The sequence below is a fragment of the Canis lupus genome, chromosome 7 (genome assembly GCF_048164855.1).
Source record: "Canis lupus baileyi chromosome 7, mCanLup2.hap1, whole genome shotgun sequence".
Classification (NCBI taxonomy): Eukaryota; Metazoa; Chordata; class Mammalia; order Carnivora; family Canidae; genus Canis; species Canis lupus.
In genome coordinates this window covers 23,912,841-23,937,803 of record NC_132844.1, presented here as the reverse complement: position 1 = coordinate 23,937,803, position 24,963 = coordinate 23,912,841, and the positions used below count along the sequence as shown (strand labels likewise).

General features: G+C 41.4%; 1 protein-coding gene across 5 annotated transcripts in view; it reads left to right on the top strand.

Annotated features, from left to right (window-relative positions):
• Positions 1 to 4,159: 4,159 nt before the first annotated feature.
• ANKRD6 (ankyrin repeat domain 6) overlaps positions 4,160 to 24,963 on the top strand; it is a 197,755-nt gene continuing 176,951 nt past the window's right edge. For 4 of the 5 annotated variants that reach the window (XM_072832073.1, XM_072832070.1, XM_072832062.1 and 1 more), the window contains exons 1-2: positions 4,259 to 4,375; positions 6,047 to 6,166. The gene's annotated coding sequence lies outside the window, so the exon portion shown is untranslated. Of the gene's footprint in view, positions 4,210 to 4,258; positions 4,376 to 6,046; positions 6,167 to 24,963 lie in introns of those variants that run through there. The other variant, XM_072832063.1, reaches the window with a different exon arrangement.

Genomic DNA, 24,963 nt, shown 5'->3' with positions numbered 1-24,963 from the left:
CCAAAGCTTTAAAACTTTTAGAAGGGCAGCCTGGGTGGCTCAGTGGTTTAGCGCCGCCTTCAGGCCAGGGCCTGATCCTGGAGCCCCAGGGTCAAGTCCCACATTGGGCTCCTTTGCATGGAGCCTGCTTCTCCCTCTGCCTCTCTCTCCTCTCTGTGTGTCTCTCATGAATAAATAAAATATTAAAAAAAATAAATAAAACGTTTTTATTTATTTATTCATGAGAGACACACAGACTGAGAGAGAGAGGCAGAGACACAGGCAGAGGGAGAAGCAGGCCTCATGCAGGGAGCATCTCTGGGATCAGGCCCTGGGCCAAAGGCAGGCACCAAACTGCTGAGCCACCCAGGGATCCCCTAAATAAAACTTTTAGAAGAAAATATGGAAGAATATTTGTATACTTCAGGGTCAGGCCCTGGGCCAAAGGCAGGCACCAAACTGCTGAGCCACCCAGGGATCCCCTAAATAAAACTTTTAGAAGAAAATATGGAAGAATATTTGTATACTTCAGGGTCAGGAAGGATTTCTCAAAACACATGGAACAGGGCAAAAGACATGACTAACAAAAGAGAAAACAAGAAAGTTTATTAAATGTTAAAGATGTTTAGTAATCGGGAAAATACAAATCACAACCATAATAAGAAATAATTTCACACACACACACACACACACACACAAACACACACAAACCAAAAATAAGTGCTGGCAAAGATGAAGAGGAAGGGGAACTTGAACACATTGCTGATGGAAATAAAAATTGATACAACTGGTTTAGAAAATTTTGGTGGGGGGCCTGGGTGGTTCAGTTGGTTAGGTTAATTGGCAGGCTCTTGATTTTGACCTAGGTCATGATCTCAGGGTCATGAGATTGAGCCCTGGGTTGGTGCTGAGCACAGAGCCTGCTTGGTATCCTCTCTCTCCCTCTCTCCCAGCCCCTCTCCCTCCCTCTCTGCCCATTTTCTTGCCTACGTGTGCTCTCTCTCTCTCTCTCAAATAAATAAATCTTTAAAAAAAATTTGGCATTACCTAGTAAATTTGAATACATACATACCTTAAGACAGAACAATTCCACTTCTATTTTTTTTTAACAATTCCACTTCTAGATAAAGATCCTGAAAACTCTTCCACGCATGCATCAGGAGAAATATTTGAGTGTTCATAGCAACACTGTTTGCAACAGCAAAAACTGGAGCCAACCCAATGTCCAAAAGTAGACTGGAAAATAAATTGCAGTATCTTCTTACAATGAAACACTATATAGCAGAGAAATTGAATAGCTGAATCTCAAAAACAGAATGCTGAGTGAGAAAAGCAGGATGCATAGGAAGAGTGCAGAATGATTTTTTTTTTTTTAAAGATTTGTTTATTGGGCCGCCCCGGTGGCTCAGCGGTTTAGCGCCGCCTTCGGCTCGGGCATGATCCTGGAGACCCAGGATCGAGTCCCACGTTGGGCTCCCTGCATGGAGCCCGCTCCTCCCTCAGCCTGTGTCTCTGTCTCTCTCTCTCTCTGTGTCCCTCATGAATAAATAAATAAAATCTTCTAAAAATATATAAAGATTTGTTTATTTATCTGAGAGAGAGAGAGTGAGTGCGTGTGCACTTGAGCAAATGGGGGCAGGGGAAATGGCAGACGGAAAGAATTTCAAACAGACTTTCCTGCCGAGCACAGAGCCCTACACAGGGCTCAATCTCACAACTCTGAGATCACGACTTGAGCTGAAATCAAGAGTTGGATGTTTAATTGACTGAGCCACCCAGTGCCCCTAAAATGATTCCATTTACAAAAAGTTCAAAACTAGGCTAAACTGTACAAGGTAGTGTTTAGGAATATATACATATAGATAGATATAGATATAGATATAGATATAGATATAGATATAGACATATATATTTGTTATAAGAGAATTATTAATACACACAGGCAAAATTTTGTTTTGGTTGTCAAATGATCCTTTATTGAAATATTTTCCTTCATAGTTCTTAACCAGCTGGGCATTCCACTGCACCACTGTTGATGTCATCTATGAGGTCACGAGGATGGTGAATGTTGCTCAAAATCAGAGCAGATTATATTCTCAGAAAGTAGGGAAAACTATCATTGGCAGAACAGACTTTCTTGTAAGGCAGAAGGAGGAGGTAGGGAGGTGGATCTATGAGGCTGGCTTTGATTAAGCTGAACAGAGGTACAAGAATGGAACTGTAGGCTGGGAGCCTTCCTCGTATAGTGGGAAGTTTAGAGTCTCTTTTCATTAGTTTTCCAAAGACTGTGTGCCCACTTGGAGATGAGCAAACAAGATCTCTAAGCAGCTCACCCACTGCCTGCTTTGGCTCTCATGAGGCCCCTCAGCCAGGAATTCCCACTAGTCAAAGCCTGGGAACGATTACAGACCAGTTGGCTTCCAGGAGCAGGAACATGTTTTATGGGTTAGCTTTCTCTTCCTTTCAGTAGAATTAATGGGTGATTGCTCTGACTGCCCACAAATGTAACTTAAAACTCCATCTCATTTCGACTTTATGGTGATGTTTTAAAGCTTCCCAGAGGAATGGAGCACTCTGTATCTCTAGCAGTTCATTTAAATGAACAGCTAGGAAAACTCTTTAATCTGGAAACATACAAGAAAGAAATTATCAAGTTGATAAATCATACATACATATCTTGACTTTGGGGGTTCACCTATAATTCACCGGTGACTTGCCTAGAGTGAAATCAAGAGCTACGGATGGGCAGGGAAAGGAAATATGCTTTTTTTTTTTTTTTAAGATTTTATTTATTTATTCATGAGAGACACAGAGAGAGAGAGAGAGAGGGGCAGAGACACAGGCAGAGGGAGAAGCAGGCTCCATGCTGGGAGCCAGAGGTGGGACTCAATCCAGGGTCTCCAGGGTCACAATCTGGGCTGAAGGCGGCGCTAAACCGCTGAGCCACAGGGACTGCCCAGGAAATGTGTTCTAGATGAGGAATGACAGGGATGGGAACAAATCTGAAGAGGGTCAAAGCACACTCAGGGGAGGTTTCACACCTTGCCAAGAACAGCTGCAGCTATGGCTATGGGGCGGGGAAGTTCTGAAATTGTAGAGGGAAATCAAGCACTTACTCATTCTGGGTGTGAGTTTGGATTTCTCCTATGGAATGCACCCTGAGAGAGGGAGATCAATATCTTAAGAAAAAAAGAGAGATCATCATGTTCCTTTGCCTCTGGAAACCAGGCCTATTTCAAAGCAGATAAGAAAAATCAGGTTCAAAATAAGCTTATCCCAAACCTCAGGTAAAACTGGGACTCCATTCTAGGGTTCAACCTCTCCGTCCTGCTGTGTCCACAGCAGTTACCTGTCATGCTTCTTCAAAAGGTTGGATGAGGTTCTATTCATTCACACATACAACGGACAGTACTTTATTGGACGCTCACGATTTTTCAGGGAACTCTTCTAGGTCCTGAAGAAGTAACCGTGAAAAACAGACCAAGTTAGGGCAGCCAGGGTGGCTCAGCCGTTTGGCGCCTCCTTCAGCCCAAGGTGTGATCCTGGAGACTGCAGGATCGAGTCCCACGTCGGGCTCCCTGCATGGGGCCTGTTTCTCCCTCTGCTTGTGTCCCTGCCTCCCTCTGTGTGTTTCTGAATACATAAAATCTTAAAAAAATAAAAACAAAACAAAACAAAAAAAACCAGACCAAGTTAGTGGTATGTAAACTGTGCTTTGAATATTTTGAGTACAGGAGTCAGGAAAGCTCAATGCTTTTGTCCGTGTCACATGGGATGGTTGTGACAAGCTACTTACAGACACGCTGTTTGCAACAAGGACTTCCTTACCCTTTCCAGCTCTTTAATGAATCTGCATCATGCATCCCTGTTGAGCTTCCACTGGGCTATTCCAGTTAAGTGAACTAGGAGTAGCCTGAACTACCCATTTGGCCACGGGATGAGGCATGGTTTTCTGCGCCCAGTCCCTCTCCCTCCGATAAACCCTGGAGCCCCGCGCCCGAAGAGCTCACCCCACTGCGGCGCCCCCCTCGCTCCCGCAGGAGGCGTCCCGGGGCGGTCCAGCAGGGAGCGGCCTGCAGCCCGCGGGCAGCCCCAGGGCCGTGCCCCCCCCTCCCCGGTCCCCGCCGTGCCCCGCGCAGGCCGCTGCGGGGCGCTGCGGCCCCAGGTTGGGAGCCCCGGTGGGCGGGGCCAGGGCCGAGCGGGCTGCGGGCGCGGCGAGCTCCGCCACAGGTAGGCTGCGGGGTCCGGCGGGCGGCGGGAGGCGCGGCGCTGCGCGGCGCCGAGGCCCGGGGGCCGCCGGAGGCTGCGGGAGCCCGTCCGCGTCGTGTCCCCTCGCCCCCCACCCTGTCGCCGGCCGCGGTCCCTGCGGCGCGGACGTCCGGCGCGCGAGGGCAAGGTACGGGGCGACCTCGCTGGGCTCCTTGGAGACCCCCTGCACCTGCACTCCCGGCCCGGGGGACGGCGTCGGAGGCGGGGGCGCTGCTCCCTCGGCGCCCCCAGGTCGCCGTCTGCCTGGCGGGGAGACCCAGAGGGAGCGCCTGGCCCCCCTCCGCGGCCTCCGGGCAGCCGGGACGGGAGGGGTCTTCCTGGGGCACCTCCCTGGTCGCTTCGCTTCACTCGCCTCCCTGGAGGATAGAACCTGGGGGGGGGGGAGAACTTTGTCACCGCTGCTGGTCCCCCTCCGCTTCCTCCCGTGAGCTCAGAGTTTGAAGAAAGTGGGGGGGGGGGTCCCCAGGCGTTGCTCTCGGATGCGGCAGGCGGTGCGCGGGAGGAGCGGAGGGTCCCTTTGGTCGCCTGCGGCCCGGGCTCAGCGCGCCCCGGCAGCCTGCCCCCTCCCCTTCCCTCTGCGCGGGCTGCAAAGGGGCGCAGACCCGGAGCGCGGGGGCCGTACCGCTGCCCCGGGGAGCCGCCCCGGCCGGAACCCGGCGCTGGGGGCTCGGCAAGGGCCGTCTCCCGGGGCGGGCCGAGGAAGCGAGCGCGGGTCTGACCTCACACACCCGCTTACCCGTACTGGTCTTGGGGATGTAGGTGCGGTGCTTCCGGTAGATTTGGGGCGCCAGGGGAAGTGGGGAGCATTATTTGTAACAGGAGAGGGGCTTGGATTTCATGAAGCTGGTCAAGAATGTTCTCCCTGCAGCAGAGTGAGGTGGATCAGGTGGTGGAGGTCTGCTTTACACTTTAGAGGTTGTGTCTTGATTCCACCACTTGTTAGGTGTAGGACTTTGGAAACCCCATTTCTTCCCTTGCCTTCCCTTGCCTTCCCTCGCCTTCCCTCGCTTTCCCTTCCCTTCCCTTCCCTTCCCTTCCCTTCCCTTCCCTTCCCTTCCCTTCCCTTCCCTTCCCTTCCCTTCCCTTCCCTTCCCTTCCCTTCCCTTCCTTCTTCCTTCCTTCCTTCCTTCCTTCCTTCCTTCCTTCCTTCCTTCCTTCCTTTCCTCCTTTCTTTCTTTCCTTCCTTCTTTCTTTTCTTTTCTTTTCTTTTCTTTTCTTCTTTTCTTTTTTTTTCTATTCCTTCCCCCTTGTTTCTCTCTCTCTCCCTTCCTTCTTTACAAGACTAGTGAAGTGAATCAGTGGGAATGGAGAAGGAACAAACAAATCTGTAACTGGTGGTGATCAATTAATTTTAAACACCACTGCCCTTGGACCAGCCTGGAAAACCCATTTCATTAAACTTAGTTTTGAGAACTGTAAACTGGGTGTATTATACATAATTGGGTAGTATTGTGGAAATTAAATGAAATGATGCAAGTAAAATGCTTGGCATGGTGCTCTTGAATGTTAGGCATCCTTTTTGTGAACCTGTTGAATGGTGCTGTTCATTCATGTTTGGGTAAAGTGTTATAGGCCAATGTAAGTGTAAAGAACTTGGCAATGAAGACAAATACACCTGGGTCCACAGTAGTGCACAAGAGTACTGATTGTCTCTGAGGAGATATTTCCCATCCCTAAAATAGCAATAGCAACCCGTTGTTTTTGCTTGTAGTAGGTGCAACCATACGTGTTTAACTTCCTTCTGCCATCCTTAGCCAGTGCTTAGCATATGGCAAATGAATTTTTTTTTTTTCATTAGGGATGTAAATGAAAGTTGGAAGAGTTTTCTGCCCTTTTGGTCATAAGAGGGGAGGAGAGAGTTGGAGACGGTGGAGAAGAATAAGACACCATAAAACTACTAGCTGCACATTGTTGGAAGGTATGAACTAAGGGTGATAAATGCTCATTTGATGGGGTTCCTGGCTGGATCAGTCTGTGGAGCATGTGACTCTTGATCTCAGGGTTGTGAATTCGAGCCTATGTTGGGTGTAGAGTTTATGTAAAAAAAAATATATATAGGTATATAAATATGTATATGTATATTGGGACACTTGGCTGGCTCAGTTGGAGGAGTGTGCAACTCTTGATATCAGGGTTGTGAGCTAGAACCCTATATTGGGTGACATGTTCATTATTTTATTTTATTTTATTTATTCATGAAAAACACAGAGAGGCAGAAACGTAGGCAGAGGGAAAAGCAGGCTTCCCACAAGGAACCCTATGAGGGACTTGATCCCCTGACCCAGGATCATGCCCTGAGCTGAAGGCAGACACTCAACCACCGAGCCACCCAGGCATCTCAACATGTTCATTTATTCATTCTTTGTTTTTTAGTGATTGTACCAGAAATTAACCTTAACTTCCCATTTAAATCCATCATCCTCTCCAGAGCCCTCGGGCTAAGCATTTACTTCAAGTAAAGGTGGATGGCTAGTGATCCAGCTCAGCTTAGAGACAAGGCTTACTTTCAACTCCGGAGGCCCTACCACATAGAAATTCTGGTGTTCCCATCCCCATTATGAAATATACCTGCACAAAGTATCAAACTACATGTTCAATGTAAAGAATAAGAATAGAGCCCACGCACCCAAGTACCCATCACTCATTTGAAGAACTAGAGCATCCCCGTGGTCTTGGAGCCCCCAAATAACTCTCCATGGCATTCCATTCCTCCTTCTTCCTGCAAGGAACCATCAGGATTTGAATTTGTGTTCATTTTTAACTTGCGTTTCACACATCATATGCTACATAAAAAGCTCTGTGAAAGGGAAGTTTCCAAACAAGCATTTCCTCAATAACCTGGAGCATTCTTATTGAACTTAAAAGCAGGATATTGAGAGTAGGATGCAAACCACAAAAAAACTGACAGTCTCAAAGTACTGGGGTGAGGCAGTCTGTCTTTCAAGGTTTCCCCCAGGTTTCTTTGGCACAGGCTCTGCGGGCGTGTTCTGTCTGTATAGGGGAGGTGTAGTCTCTTCCAAAATAGCTTGGAGGCTATAATTTTTAAAAGCTTTGCTTGAGTCCTTAAGAATGAGAAAAACAGTAATTTGTGTGCATGTGTTTTAGAAGTTTTTTTTTTTTTAATGCAAATTATCCAGGGGAACATTGTGTGGGATTTGAAGGATTAAACCAACAGAGAGCAATCTTTAAAAATGATTTTAACCCAATTCTTTTCCTGGTTGTTATGTTTGTGTTTTGGACTTTCTTTTAAGTTACTTTTTCAGGGTTCCACAGCTCTCCAGAGAATATTGCACAACTCCATCACTTCTTGGTTAAGACAAAAGATTCCTAAACTTGGTTCATGGCTTATTTAGTATGTTAGTATGTTTTCACAGTGCCCTAGTTTTAAGTAGTTCATCATAGTTCGGTTCAAACAACTTATTGAATATGTACGTCCTAACAACATAGAAGCTATTTTAAAGAAATAATACACATAAACTGGGAGAAAAAATATTGATCATTCTTAAATAACCATAATTACAAGCAAGATGTGTGTGCCTTTACTAATTCTTAAATCTTGGGATCTTATTGGATACCACCACTCTCATTTCCTTTCGACATTAACTTTTCGTAGCACTTGCATTTTATTTTTATTTTATTACGATTTTATTTATTTGTTCATTAGAGATACACAGAGAGAGAGGCAGAGACATAGGCAGAGGGAGAAACAGGCTTCCTCCAGGGAGCCTGTGGGACTCTAGATGCCAGGACCCCAGGATCAGGACCTGAACCAAAGGCAGATGCTCAACCACTGAGCCACTCAGGTGCCCCTGGAGCACTCACCTTTTTTTCACAGCATCCACTGAAAACCCAGGTTTTGCAAAGATGTGTATGATGTTATTGATAGGAGTGTAATGTGATCCACCATTGAAACTGAATTCTGGTTTGTAGGTTCAGCATTTTCCAACCTGTTGAATACATTGTGTTTCTCAAAACTTTCAAATATCTTACCTAAGGCCTTTGTGATTTTGCTACAGTATCCAGATTACCTTGGTACTCAGTTTGGGCATTGTTGGTCTAAGGTAATAAAAACCCTCTTCTAGGGAGAGGGCAGTTATTAAAGAAGGGGTCTGTCTGAAATAGCACCAGGTTAAGCTACTGTGTGGAGTGGGCTACATCTTGGCTTCTCCTCTACATAAATGGAATGACTAAAGCCTACCTCTTAGGGTCATTAAGTGGATTAAACTAGATAATGCATATAAAAGCATCTCTAAAAGGCCTGAAATAGAACAGAGTCTCAATAAATGATAGCTGTTTTATGATTACTAAATACTCCAATAATAGGTAAATATATTATAGTCACTATTTAAGTATAGCCAGTGCAAAAAAAAAAAAAAAAGTCAAAGCTTGAAATCTCAATCTTAGCACATAATTTATGAAGTAGTTGGTTCACAATATAAAATGATTTATCATCCAGCTTTGCAGACCATCTTTGGAATGTTCATTTTCATTTGCCAGCTTGTGCCCAGGTTTGAAGAGGCAATCATAACTGATTGGAAAGAGAAGGCCTGAGCTTGGACAAGTAGACTTCTGATTTCAGGAGAAAAGTACTTTTGTCTTATATCTTGGGAAGTTTGGATGTTGGTTTGTAGGGGCCCAGGGCAGGCTGCCCCAAACGGGCCACTTTGGCAAAAAGATTATTTTGAGTCAAGAGTAATAGAAACCCAGCAGATGCAGCCAAGGTGCTCTGCCTCCCGCTAACTGCCTAAATTTACATTAGAAAGGAGAGCCTGCCATAGGAAGGGAAGTATTGACAGAGGCCCTCTTTAGGAACTCATCTGCATAATAGAACAATCTTCTTTTTCCAAACATCTCCTTTCACCTTCCTGCTAATGAATTTTCTCTCCTTTGTATCCTCAGACTGCTGCCTTTTTCCTTAGCTCATGTAAGCTTCAAGTTGCCTCGTTGTCTCTGGAATCGTGTGTGTGTGTGTGTGTGTGTGTGTGTGTGTGTGTGTATTCCCCCTAAGTACACCTATTAAATCTAATTTTCTCCTGTTAACCTGTCTCAGGTCAATTTAATTCTAAGTCTAGCTAGAAGGACAGAGGAAAGTCTTCCTTCCCAACTGGTTACAGACCTGCAAATGTTTCAAGTAAGGTTTAATTTTTGCATCTCTGTGCAGCATAGAGAGGCAGACCATCTTTTCAGTGAAATAGTTTTATTAAACTGATTAGCAGCACATGATAATTCCTGTCAATAAATGGTACTTACTAATCCTCCAAGGAAAGGCTGACTTTATTCAAGAGACATGTCATACATGGCTGTCGCGGTGTCTTTTAGGAAACAGACCTTTACCCCCTGTCCTGTTTATTTTCCAGACCCTAAGCCTAACTTAGAAGCTGGTGATTCTTTGACAATTTGTGAGAATACATTCAATAGTGGTATTTCTAGTGTAGTTTTTTATTTTTATTGTTGCTTACTTTGGTCATTTATCATTGAGGAATCTGTACAGAACCATAGATGATGATGATGCTTCCAAGTTGACATAAATACTACTGGAATACAATTTTTATTTGTTTTGATTCCTTTTTTTTTCTTAAAGTAGGCTCCATGGCCAATGTGGAGCTTCATGAACTCAGGACCCTGAGATCAAGAGTTGAATGCTCTACCAACTGAGCCAGCCAGGCACCCCTGGTTCTAATATTGAGAGTTGTTAATTTCTTTATTATATTTGGGATGTGTGTGTGGGGAGAAATTGTTTTGATTCTTCTTTACTAATTGTTCTCTTTTTTCTATTTGTTGTCTGATGTGGGAAACAAAGGCAAAATAAAAAATAAAATTTCCTTACTACTTACAGCCCATTGACAAGTCCTTGAAACAGGGCAGAGTGACCTTCCACTGGGAGCTTGGCTGCCTCCATGTTGACACTTAGCTAAGGGCAAAAGGCTTTCTTAACTTGACCCCCCCCCGCGCCCCCCCCCCCCAGGATCCTGTGAATCTACATTAAAAATATAGAAGTTTCTTTGGAAGCTCCCTTTGTCTCTTATCCCCACTCCCCCCACCAAGATACATGATAGGAATCATCATCCAAGCATAGGGCCCACTAATATACATCTGAAGGGTCTCAGGACTGAGACTTTACTAAACAATAATAAATAACCTTTCCTAACAGTAGCTGCCCACCCACCCTCAGGGTCCTAGAAACTTCGTTTCTAAAATAACTTGAGGTTTGTTCTGTCCCTGAGCCCCTCCCAACTTGAAAGTATATAATTACCACCCCTCACAACCCCAGTGCAGCTGTTTCTGCCCACAGGTCCAAGTCCCTGTGCTTTAATAAAATCACCTTTTTATTTTTTTTATTATTATTTTTAAAAGATTTTATTTATTTATTCATGAGAGGCACACAGAGAGACAGAGAGAGGCAGAGACACAGGCAGAGGGAGAAGCAGGCTCCATGCAGGGAGCCCGATGTGGGAGTCGATCCTGGGTCTCCAGGATCAGACCCTGGGCTGAAGGCGGCGCTAAACTGCTGAGCCACCTGGGCTGCCCCTAAAATCACCTTTTTAAACCAAAGACGTCTCAAGCATTCTTTCTTGGCTGTCAGGTCCAGATCCCAACAACATGAAAAACCACATCAATGTCAATGTAATAAATAGTCAGCATTTTTTTTTAATTTTAAAAAATATTTTATTTATTTATCCACGAGAGACACCGAGAGATGCAGAGAGAGAGGCAGAGACACTAGCAGAGGGAGAAGCAGGCTCCATGCAAGGAGCCCAATGTAGGACTCAATCCCAGGTCTCTAGGATCACGACCTGGGCCGAAGGCAGAGCAAAACTGCTGAGCCACCTGGGATGCCCTCAGCATCATTTTCATTTAACATAGAATGTCTCTTTAAAAATAATAAATAAGGAGCACCTCGGTGGCTTAGTTGGTTAAGTCTGATTCTTGATTTGAACACTGCTCATGAGATGGAGCCCCAGGTAGTTCTCCATACTCAGCAGGGAGTCAACTTGAGATTCTTTCTTTCCCTCTGCGCCTCCTCCCCACCACGCACATGTGCTCTGCTCTCGCTCTCTCTCAAATAAATAAGTAAATTCTTTTAAAATTTAAAGATACTTATTTGTTTATTTATTTATTTATTTATTTGACAGAGAGAGAACAGGGAGTGGCAGGCAGAGGGAGAGGGAGAAGCAGGCTCTGAGTAGGGAGCCTGATGCAGGACCTATCCCAGGACCCTGGGATCATGACCAGAGCCAAAGCAGACACCCAACCTACTGAGCCACCCAGGTGCCCCAATAAATCATTTTTTAAAATAAAAATATGTTTTTTAATAAAAATAAATAAGAATTTCAAATATTTCCCTGGGTTAGACTGATTATAGTTAATACTCAATATCTTAAGGTTTTAGGGTACAAAGTAAAAAACTACATTATAGATAATTAAACACATTAGAATGAATTGTTTTTCTTTTGTTGTTTTTTAATCTTTAATTTAAAAGAAAATTGAGGGGCGCCTGGCTGGCTCATTGTTTAGACCGTACAACTTTTGATCTCAGTGTTGTGACTTTGAATCCCACATTTAATGTAGAGAGTACTTTTAAAAAACTAAAAGAAAATTGAAAGTCAGAACGTTTGAGCATCTATTTAACTATTAGGATTCAGTGTTTTGGGATGCCTAGGTGGCTCAGCAGTTGAGCACCTGCCTTTGGCCCAGGGCATGATCCTGGAGTCCAGGGATCGAGTCCCACTTAGGGCTCTCTGCATGGAGCCTGCTTATCTCTCTGCCTGTGTATCTGCCTCTCTCTCTCTCTGTCGTTCATGAATAAATAAATAAATAAATAAATCTTCAAAAAAAAATTCAGTGTTCTAGGTACAGAGTCCTTTGGGAAATGCTTGACTTGGTATTCTCATGAAAAACTAGGAAAGGGCATAAAAAGATTAAAACAATTTAAATTTGGGAGCTTACTGGTAGCTGAATGGACTTAATTCTTACATCACTGATTTGTTCTTGGTACAAGAATGGAGATTATGGGAAATATTTCTATCCATGATGGTAAAACACATTCTTTTTTTAAAAAGTGAATTTAATGGACCTATCAGTAAATAGTAACCAAGAATGGAGAAGTAGACCAAAGTAAACTAATCTTAATAGCTAAACAGGAATAAGCAAGGCCTTTTGTTTGTTTTTGTTTTTATAAAGGACATCTGCTTTAATCTTTCTAAAATGAATAGATACAATCGAATAGAATAAGGTTGATTTTTCTTATAGATGTTGAGTAGATGAAAGATGAGGCTCTATTGAGGTTGTGACCTTTTTCACTTTAGCTTTAGGAATCTTCTCTTATCTGGCTGGGTTGGGTGAGGCAGTGGGAGATGGAGGAGCAAATCCTGGGACCTTGCAGAGGATGGAAGGACATTGATGGACATCAGGAAACATGGTATAGTCCTGACCACCAACTCACTGTGGACCTCTACACATTGAAATTCTCAGAGCCTCAATTTTTTCGTTCTAAATAAGGAGACCAGACCAAAATATATCTTTTAAAAAATACAGTTCTGTGAAATCATACATATTCACAGTGGCAACACTTTGTTTTTCCATAATTTTAGAGAGAGGTATCTTCAAGTCAACCTGATGATTCGTGGAACAAAAGGAACAAAAGGAACTAACTGTTAACTTGATGTAACCTGATGATTTTCTCATTAACTAAAATCGTACTACTGATGTTAGTATGAACATCAGTAACTTCCTGTGTAGTGTCTTTTAAGACTGTCTGTGGGGCACCTAGATAGCTCAGTGGTTGAGCGTCTGCCTTTGGCTCAAGTCGTGATCCCAGGGTCCTGGGAACGAGTTCCGTATTAGTCTCCTGGCAGGGAGACTGTTTCTCCCTCTGCCTGTGTCTCTGCCTCTCTCTCTGTGTCTCTCATGAATAAATAAAATCTTAAAAAAAGAAAAAAAGAAAAAAAGAGGCTGTATATATTCACATTCTACAATATAAAGCAAGAGTTCCATTTTATTCTACAACTTGATTCCAAGGTCATAAAATTCATATTCTTAGGGACACCTGGGTGGCTCAGTCAGTTAAGCATCTGCCTTTTGCTCGGGTCATAATTCCAGGGTCCTGGGATCGAGCCCAATGTCTGGGGTCCTTGCTCAGCTTTTCCCTCTCTTTTTGTATCTCCCCCTGCTCATGTCTCTCTTACTCTCAAAATAAATAAATAATACCTTTTGAAAAATTCATATTCTTATTTCAATGGGTTAGAAATTTCAGTTTCTAGGGCAGCCCTGGTGGCGCAGCGGGCTGCAGCCACGAGTGTGATCCTGGAGACCCTGGATCGAGTCCCATGTCAGGCTCCCTGCATGGAGCCTGCTTCTTCCTCTGCCTGTGTCTCTGCCTCTCTCTCTCTCTCTCTCTCTCTGTCTCAATAAATAAAAATAAAATCTTAAAAAAAAAAAAAAAGAATTTTCAGTTTCTAGATGCCAGGGTGGCTCAGTAGTTGAGTGTCTGCTTTTGGCTCAGGTAGTGATCCCAGGGTCCTGGGATCGAGTCCTACATTGGGCTCCCTCAGGAAGCCAGCTTCTCCCTCTGCCTTCTCCTTCAGCCCAGGGCATGATCCTGGAGTCCTGGGATCGGGTCCCACGTCGGGCTCCCTGCACGGAGCCTGCTTCTCCCTCTGCCTATGTCTCTGCCTCTCTCTCTGTGTCTCTCATGAATAAATAAATAAAATTTGTTTAAAAAATACTTTTTTCTCATAATGGAACTATTTGGATGTTCTAGTAATTAAAATACATATTTGTGGCACCTGGGTGGCTCAGTTGGTTAAGCATCTGCCTTCAGCTCAGGTCATGATCTCAGGATCCTGGGATTGAAACCCACTTTGGGCTCCCCGTTCAGTAGAGAGTCTATTTCCTTCTCTTCCTCTACCCTACCCCCCACCACTGTGTGCACTCTCTCTGTCTCAAATAAATAAATAAAATCTTCAGAAAAAATAAGATATTTATTTAATAGGAGGTGAAAATGTGATGACATGGATGGACCTATTTCATCATGCTTATATGATGGTGATTTTTATTTCATTTTTAAATTTTTTTAAAGATTTTATTTATTTATTCATGAAAGACACACAGAGAGAGAGGCAGAGACACAGGCAGAGGGAGAAGCAGGCTCCGTGCAGGGAGCCCGACGTGGGACCCGATCCCAGGACTCCAGGATCATGCCCTGGGCTGAAGGCCGGCACTAAACCGCTGAGCCACGGGGGAGCCCGTGATTTTTTTTTTTATTTTATTTTAATATAAGTTCTGTGTCTGAGGTGGGGCTTGAAATCACCACCCAGAGATCAAGAATTACATGCTTTATTGACTGAGATAGCCAGCCCCCCCTCTAATAGTGATATGAATTTATTATTAAGGATAAAAAATAAACGAAACCATGAACAATCAACTTGGAAAATTTCAGCTCAAGTTTTTCACAGAACAAAGTTATTTCTTTTTCTCTGGTGGGGATAACATGTCTTATGCCAGCTTTAAAACTTATTTTTTAGCTAGGAAATGCCAAGCTACCCCTAAGTCCCAACATGAAATTCTGAATTCAACTCAACTTGGGTAAAATGCTGAGATACAGCATTTTATATTTTTTATATTGTATTTTATATTTTAGTTACACTTTATATTATGCCACCTATAAGTCCTAGAGACTGGATTTCTTTTTTCTTTTTCTTTTTTTTTTAAGATTTTATTTAGTTATTCATGAGAGACACAGAGAGAGAGACAGAGACATAGGCAGAGGGAAAACCAGGCTCCCTGCAGGGAGCCTGATGTGGGACTGGATCCCAGGACCCCGGGATCACGCCCTGAGCCAAAGGCAGATGCTCAACCACTGAGCCACCCATGTGCCTGTGGAGAGTAGATTTCTTGAGTGGGTACTCAAGAGGGTTTCCTAGATATCCTCTATACTTAGAGCTACCAATAGTTAAGAGCCATAGGCTTCACAGTGATCTTACTGGGTTTGATGCCTGGCTTGTCACCTATTGGTTGTAAAAATTTTGACCATTTACCTAACCTTTCTATGTCTCAGTTCTTTAAATATAAAATGAGAATTTGAAATAACTTTTGAACTCTCACATGGTGCTCACATGAATCTATATATGTGATAAAATATATGGAAGTATATACACACATCTGCACACATACACAGTGAGTGCATGGAAAAAGTGAAATTCAAATAAAATCCATAGTTTAGTTGATATTATGACACCAATCCAATTTCCTTGTTTTGATAACTGTACTGTGGTTATATAAGAGCATCATTGGTAGGTAGGATACACAGGGACTCTAATTTTTTTATTGTGATAAAATTCATTATTTCAATAATTTTTTAAGTAACTTCTGTCTCCAACATGGGGCTTGAACTTATGACTCCAAGATCAAGAATCATGGGCTCTACTAAGCCAGCCTGACACTCCATCCATTTAATAATTTTTAAGTACGCTGTTCATACTGTTAATTACATTTACAGAGTTATGCAGTCATCACCACAATTAATCTTCAGAACTTTTGCATCATCCAAACTGAAACTCTATACACTAAATAATAATCCTTCACGCTCCCTCTCCCTGCCATGCCCCAGGCCCTGGTGACCTCTGTTCTACTTTGTGTTTCTATGAATTTCACTATTCTAGATACCTTGTATAAGTGGAATCATACAATATTTGTCCTTTTTTGATTGGTTTATTTCGCTTGATATCTTTGAGGTTCATCTACTATTTTTGCAGCTTTTATATGAGGTCAATATTATATCAAAATAAAGTTTAAAAATAAAAAGCCCCACTGATGGGGTCCCAAAGCTGGACTGTACCAAGCACAAAGGTTAGGTACAGTGCAGGGTGGCCAGAAAAGCTGAGGAGTGACATTACCTTTCTTTCCCTCCAATCTCTAATCAGGGGGGAAAGATGCAAGAAGTAGCAGTGTTCTGTCTCGTATAGGAAAGTGTCTACATTATTTACTAGTGAGTTCTTACACCAACCTGAGAAGCAGCTATGAAATTTCCCACTGAAATAGGAATTTTCTCTTTCTTTCTTTCTTTCTTTCTTTCTTTCTTTCTTTCTTTCTTTCTTTCTTTCTTTCTTTCTTTCTTTCTTTCTTTCTTCTTTCTTTCTTTCTTTCTTTCTTTCTTTCTTTCTTTCTTTCTTTCTTCTCCTTCCTTCCTTCCTTCCTTCCTTCCTTCCTTCCTTCCTTCCTTCCTTCCTTCTTTCTTTCTTTCTTTCTTTCTTTCTTTCTTTCTTTCTTTCTTTCTTTCTTTCTCTTTCCTTCTTTCTTTTTTATTTTTAGATTTTATTTATTCATGAGAGACATACAGAGAGAGGCAAAGATGTAGGCAGAGGGAGAAGCAGGCTCCCTGTGAGGAGCCTGATACAGGAGGACTCTGGGATCATGACCTGAGCCAAAGGCAGATGCTCAACCACTGAGCCACCCACAATTTTATTTTATTTATTTTTATTTATTTATTTTATTTTATTCCCTAAAATAAGAATTCTTAACCTGGCGTTCGTCCATGGGCTATAGATGCCAAGAGCTCCCTGAATTTATGTCCGAATATTTAAATGAATGTTCATATGTGTATTTGAGAAGTTCCATAGCTTTCATCTGATTCTCAAATGGTTCTCTAACCCCAGAATGGTTAATAAGCAGTACAAGAAAATATTGTTTACAGAGATATAACAATCCCACAATAGGCTCTTTCACTTGGGTGTTTTAGCCCCTTTTAGTTCTCTGGCATGTCTTTCCCCCAGAGGTTTCTTTCTGCTCAAGCCTGGGATAAGCTTGAATAGTTCTTTACCCTTAGAGCCTCTGGCCGTTCACCTGTGCCCTACAAACTCCTGGACCCATCTTTAAGGACTAGAGGAGCCCTAGGGTGAACTGTTTTGGAGGCCCTAGTAGGGGACATGTCGAACTAAAGTTTTGTGCAGAACTCAGTCTCACGACTGCCAAATCTCTCCCCACCTTTCTTAGGCTCCAGAAAATAGAAAGGAAAAACTCATGAAGTGGTATCAAATGACTGAAATTCAGTAAATTCTGCCTTGGGAAATGTAAATTTAATTTTCAGATTGTCTTCTGGTTTACACTTTATGTTTTAAATGTATTTTAAATAATACAATGCCTTCTACCTTGTGTAATATTCAATGATTTAGGTAGCTATTGCATTGACATATTGTTATAGGAGATGTTGAATGTTAGAATTTATTTAGACTGATTTGTAGGCTCATATGGATGGATTGCAGAAATGGCAAAAATTGTAATTTGCCAATTTTCTTTATACATATGACTCTTCAGTATTTGAATTTATCTCAGAAACCCTTCAATAAATCATGTTTATTGACTCTTTTCTCCAACTCAGATATATTCTGTTAAGGTAGACTAAGTGCTCTAATAACCATCTCCAAATGTCAGTGGCTTGATCCAGTCAATAAAAGTTTATTTCTAGCTTATACAAAGTCTAAATCTGTTACTCCTGTTTGGGCAGTTCTCCTGGTTACCTGTCTTACTTGTGACTTAGGGATAAAGGCTCTTTCCATCTTGTGACACCACATCTTCAACATGACATATAATCCAATGTCACTATAAGGGGGAAGACAGTATGGAAAGGCATACTAGATTAATTACTTCCGCCAGCAAGTGAAACACATTACTTCTGCTCACCTCCTATTGACCAGAACAAGTCACATAGCCCTACCTAGATTTAAGGAAGGTGGGAAATGTATTCCTTGGCTGAGCAATTGTTTCTGAGCAATAATTGTTTATTTTGAAAGGGGAATGGAACTCTTTGGTGGATAAGTATCCATCTTTTCTACAAATGTGCTGGTCTTTTTACTAGTAAGTTAAGTGTAACTACCTTCATATAATTTATTTTTCACTTTCCAAACATCTGTGTATACATAGCATGTCTATATAGTGTAAGGTATAGATGAGACTTCCATACAGGAAGCAATTATATCATAATTGCCATGTAATAAATAAAAATGGGAATAAGCCATCTATCTAGATTCATATATTTATTAGGGAACAAAGTATATTTGATTTACTCAGAGTCATCCAACCATGTAGAGAATTGTACAGTTGAGAAAGACTAGCAGAGAACAAGAATATGCATGTTTTATTGGCTTTATGAATGTTATCATAACAGTTAAAACTACTTCAAGCTGCTGGCAATAAAGTGTGAAACTCTTTTCTTTTTCAAAAAAAAAAAGGTAGTCTTTGCCATGGAATGTATTACACAGTCACAAATACATGTGTCACTTTTACTTATTTGCTATTAAGGGAAACTAAAATTGTAAGGTTTGGACCTATTTGTCTTATTTGTTTGAAGTAAAATTGTGCCTACGAGGGCACCATTTGGCTATGTCCAGCATCTTAACAGCTGCGAATGGAACATATTGAGGGATTAAATATAAGACCATATGAAAGATACCAGTACCCAGTTGGAGTCATGGAGAAAATGGTTCTCAATTTTAGTACTGTATACTAACCATAGTAATGCTTCACTTATCCATTACTGGCTCAAATTAGACTGTTCTACTTAAGGAAACTATCCAAATAATTAATATTTACCATCTTTTAAGTCCTAGGGTTTTGTTTTGTTTTGTTTTCTTTAAAGATTTTATTTTATTTATTTGACAGAGAGAAAGCACAAGCAGGGAGAGTGACAGGCAGAGGGAGAGGGAGAAACAGGCTCGATATGGGGCTTGATCCCAGGACCCTGTGATCATGACCTGGGCTGAAGGCAGACTTAACCAACTGAGCCACCCAGGTGCCCTAAATCCTAGTTTTTAAAAAAGTTATATTTCACGGTCCCCATGTTGGAATTAAAGGTGCACCAAACCAAAGGTCAGTAAATTATAGCCATGGACCAAATGTAGCCCACTGCCTGATTTGGTAATTTTTCAGTAGAACTTGAGTAGGACTTTGTGCCAATCTCATTCATTTATATACTACCTATGGTTGCTTTCACGCCACATTGGGAGAGTTGAGTAGTTATCACAGAGACCCTATGGCCCACAACACCTGATATATTCACTTCTATTCCTTTACAGGAGAAGTTTGCTAACCCCTTCACTAGGCTTAAAATTAGTGTAACTTGGTTTGAGAATAATTCTCCTGTTTAGAACTTATTTCATCTCTCTGGCCCATAGTTTTCTCACCATTATAGTCGGGTTAATAAGACCTACCTACTGAGGTGCTTAAAGAAAGTAGATTTTTAAATTAAATGACCTCAGGCAAGTCACTAAAGTTATCTTCAAGATAGCAATCTGCCTACCTATTTTCCAGATAGCTTCCTTAGACCAGTAGTTTTTGAATCTATCATGCTGAGATCATCTGGGACATCTATTAAAATTCAGATATTCCCACCCTAACTCCTTAGATGCTGATTCGGGAGGACTGGGTAGGTGCCCATTTCACAAGCACCCCAGATTCTGATGCGGGTGGCCCGGACTTGACAGAACCCAGGTCCTTGTGGCAACTTGTGTTTTAGTGGCTAGAAATAGTTTCTCTGGCAGCTCTAGATATGCTTTTTGTCTCACCCAGAATTGAAGCCTCACCTACTTGATTGCAGACCTTGCAACCAAAAGGAGAATGCCCAGCGGGTGTTAATCCTTGGCATTCTTAGCATGTGCTGAAAGACCCAGTCAGTGGGCTTATCCTATAAATCAAATCATTCACTGCCTGACCTCACCTATACAGCCATCTGCTGCTTTGCTTCCAAATAGAAATAATGATAGGAAAGTTGGCACTGGGGCGTTAGTGAATGGGACTGGTTTACAGTGAAACGCAGAATGCCTCTTGATAATGCTAAGAGAGAAGAAAATCACACTAAAATTAGCATGATGGTCCAGGGTTAGCTGCTTCTTTTTAAAATCAAGGTAAAAGTTAATAGCAGAAGGAGTTACCATGAGAGGAAGAACCTAAGCCCTGGTGATTTATAAGCGCATTAAGAACGGATGCTTATTTAATTGTTTATAATTTCCTTAATCTCCAGAATGTATTATCCTGGGTTAGGGGATACTTAATGAATGGCTTGCTCACTGAAGCCTTTGTATGCTTCCATTTGTTATTCAAAAACTTAGTAAAGACTGCAGAACCAGTCATGAATAACAGCAAAATCCCCTGGCACCTGTTGGGTTTTTATACAATACAGAAAAAAGTTAAGACCCCGCCAAAAGACCCCAGAATAAAAAAACAAAAAATATAAACTTGAGGGAAGAGTCAAAGAACCTCACACCTTCAGTACAGAAAGAGTGGAGCTATGTTGCTGCTGTTTTGAAGCACTTCTTTAAAACTAAGAATTAGGTGCCTTTAAATATATATATATATATTTTTGTTACCCTGCTGGAATAAAATATGGATGTTTGATTGGGTGTAAGCCAGGGTATTTTGTACTTTGAAATGTAAGTAAAGTGAACACTTTATCATCCAATGAAGGATTTCCAGCTAATTAGATATTTTCCTGCTGGGAGCCATCTAGGGAAATTGATTTCAAAGACGTGTTAATAGGGATTTTTAAAAATCCTATGTAAGATTATTAAAGGATTCCTTTAAATAATGAGTTCCCTTAGACCAAGGATATTTAACATATGATTAGAATTACTAAAATTCAAAGTATACCCTTGTATAGGAGCCCATTCTTGCCAGGAGGTAGGAACATCACTAAGGAACACATTCTAGAAAGGTTGCAAACTAAATGGCCATCTTCTATTGTTACTAACATGATGGCTCTAGATCATTCCTTTCCCCCCTCCAAAAAATGTAACAGGTCTAATTTATCTCTAGATAACAGAGTTTCTTTTGATCAAAGCCTTAACAAAAAGTCCATTTTGAAGAAAATAAAGCTTATATCTTTTTTTTTCTTTATTTATTTTTTAAAAGTAAATTCTACCCCCAATGTGAGGCTCGAACTCACAATGCTGACTGAGATCAAGAGTTGGTGCTCTACCAAACAGGTTGGTGCTCTAGCCACCCAGGCGCCTCAGAAAATACAGCTTATATCTTTAAAAACTAATTATTATTTTGATATATTAAGAGTAATTGTCTTAATGCTCAGTGCATTTCCTTTTTTTAAAATCCCAAATTCACTAATTTATATTCTTGCCTTGGTATTTAAAGACTCTAAAACACTAATGCTATGCTTATAATTGACTGGTTGTGTTAAAAGTGACTGTGTTTTTTGTGCATCTAAAAATAGAACATAAAAATTGTGTCAGGTTTTGCTTTAGGACTTATGTATAATCTTTTATTATGTCTGTATGTCCCCACCATTTGGAATTTCCCTTAATGCCAGGGACATTAACTTTGTAAAGGAATAAATCTTAGAGACTTTTAGGATTTGCTTTTTTAAAAAATCTTTAAAATTATTTATTTATTTATTTATTTATTTATTTATTTATTTATTTTTAGGATTTGCTTTGAATTTACTAGCCAATTACATTGGATGGAAGTTAACATCTCAAGTTATATCGGGCGTTCTTTTTTTTATGTTAGCAAGACATCATCATTGTTATTATTTTATTATTTTTCTTTTTAAAATTTTAAAATATTTTATTTTTTAAAAAGATTATATTTATTTATTTACTTAATTGAGAGTGAGTGCATGCATGCATGTGTGCACACCAATAGGGGGGTGCAGAGGGGGAGGGAAAGGGAGAGAATTTCAAGCTGACTCTGCTGAGCATGGAGACCACTGCAAGACTTGATCCCATGTCACTGAAATCATGACTTGAGCCAAAACCAAGGGCCCTACACTCAACCAAATGAGCCACTCAGGTGCACCTTAAAGATTTTAAGTAATCTCTACACCCACCATGGAGTCAAACTTACAACCCCTAGATCAAGAGTTGCATGCTCAACTGATTGAGCCAGCCGGGCTCCCCTTAAATATTTATTTATTTATTTGTTTGTTTATTTATTTATTTATTTATTTGTTTGTTTATTTATTTATTTATTTATTCATTCATTCATTCATTCATTCATGAGAGACTCACAAAGAGAGACAGAGACATAGGCAGAGGGAGAAGCAGGCTCCATGCAGGGAGCCCAATGTGGGACTCGATCCTGGGACACCGAGATTACGCCCTGAGCTGAAGGCAGATGCTCAACCGCTGAGCCATCCAGGTGTCCAATATTTTTTTTTAGATTTTGTTTATTTATTTGAGAGAGAGAGAGAGAGAGAGTTGTATGCACACATGAGCGGGGGGAGGGGGCAGAGGGAGAGGGAGAAGGAGAAGCAGGCTCTCCGCTGAGCAGGGAGCCTGATATGGGGCTTGATCTCAGGACCCCGAGAGCATGACCTGAACTGAAGGCAGACGCTTAACCAACTGAGCCACCCAGGCACCCCTCTCCTTAAATTTTTTGATTGAAGTATATGGTTGATATGTATTCATTTCAGGTATATAATATAGTGGTTTGAGAATTCTGTGCATTACGAAAGGCTCACCATGGCAAGTATAGTTACCATCTGTCATCACACAAAGTTATTTCAGTATTATTGACTATATTCCCCATGCTTTACTTTTCATCCTGTGACTTACTTATTTTATAACTGGAAGCTTATACCTCAATCCCCTTCACTCATTTTACGTCCCCCCTACCGCCTGACTGGTTTGTACTGTGTGTGAGTCTGTTTCTGTTTTTTGTTTGTTTGTTCTAAGGTGTTCTAACTTGTTAATATTAATGAAAGCTATGTGTAAAGCAAAGGGAAAACATACTCCCTACATCAGTAGGCAATAGAAGCCATGTAATATCTGGTGGATTCTGTATGAAAAAAACTGTATCAGAGGCTACTAGGGGATGTAAGTGAAGGGGAAAATGTTACATTATGGTACTAAATATAGAAGGAAAGACCAAGTATTGATTGTAACCTAACCGGGTATCGTAAATGCACAGCAGCATTGCCTTGGCCCTACAGGATAAATGGCATTCATTAAGTGTGAGTGTATTGTTGCCCTAAGGTCAGGATTGCAAACTGTTTTAACGATTCTCAGCCGAGCCTAATCTCTCCATCTGAAAAATAATTTAAGAAACAAATTTTAAGGTCAGAGACCCTCTTTTGGCCTCCTTATTTATTAGTCTTTTTCTTTCTGATTAGCATTAGGTAATGTATCTTAAAACCCCAGGCCTCCACATTCAAACCTGGCTGAATTACCTCTCTTGGAAGTGGACAATAAAGATGCCCTTTAGGGGACGTCTGTTTCATGGGAGACTGGCCGGGTTGAAAGAGAGGAGCGCACACCTGGCTGCCAGGAAGGCCTGGGCTCTGGTTTCAGGTTTGACAGCAGCTTTTGTGCCCTTTGCCAAGTCACTTTCCTGCTTCTGTGGCTTTTCTTTTCTTTTCCCTCAGAAAGGTGACCATAGGCCTGATGTTTCAGATGGGTCCTCATTTACTACTCCCCTGCTACCATGGATTTAAGTCACAGAAACATTTTTTAGCTTAACAAAGTATTATAAGGCAAATACCTTTAGTTAAGGGTAACAGAAAGATCTCTGCCAGTCGCTCCAGAAGCCTCCCTTGTGTCAGATCTAAGCCATGATCCTGTCCCCCTCTCCCTCCAAAGTGACTCCAGGCAGTCCTTGCATGGTATGGCATGATGCTGTGGGTCTGCCGAGGTAATAGTATATGCTGAAGCCCTCAAAGGCTCTCTTAGTAATCAGTGAGGGAAACTGCAATTTTTCTGGGACCTTAGACATTTGGGTTCAACATTAAAAATTCTTTTACTAAAAAGAAATTCTCTTACTGTCGGTTATAAGTGTACAGAGAAATGAAAAAAAAAATAAAATTTAGTATACTATAATTTAAAACATTAGCAACATCGAGAATTAAGCTTTTATTGCTTTTAAAAACTTACCAAGAGTAGTTTGGTTTGCCTTCTTCCCATCCTATAATTTATGCTACAAGTACCTTTTCTATGCCTGGATAAATTTTTTCAAAGTTCTTTTAAAATTTGAATCACTTCTGACATTTTATCCTTCATGCTTTTAATGTTATGAAGTTTTTCAGTAATTGCTTTATTCTTTTTAAATTAAAAAAAATTTTTAACGTAAGCTCTATACCCAATGTGGGGCTTAGACTCACCACCCTGAGATCAAGAGTCACATGCTTTAGTTTTTGAGCCAGCCAGGCACTTCTCTAAGAGTTTTTTTAATGTGAAATTCCTAGAATTAACTAATTTTTTTTGAATTAACTAATTATTTAAGTAATCTCTACACCCAAACATGGGGCTTGGACTCACAACCCCCAAGATCAAGACTCCCATGCTGTACCAACCAAGCCAACTAGTGCTAGTGTGAAGTTTTTGCCAGCATCACTTCTTCACCCTTTTCATCTCAATCACTTTGCTCACTTATGTCCATGAGTTGCCTTCATGAAGTTCCTCTGGCTCCTGGGACACCTGGGTGGCTCAGTGGTTGAGCATCTGCCTTCTGCTTAGAGTGTGATCCCGGGGTCGTGGGATCAAGTCCCTCAATTGGCTCCCTGAGAGGAGCCTGCTTCTCCCTCTATGTCTCTGCCTCTCTTGCTGGGTCTCCATGAACAAATAAATAAAATCTTTAAAACAACAGAAAAGAAATTCTTCTGGCTGCACATCTAGAATCTTCAAGTGAAAGCAATGTCAGCATTCCCATGGTCAGCTATGTCTTCTATAACTCCATTGTATTTTGGTCAGATTTCACACCAATGTTACCACTTTTCAT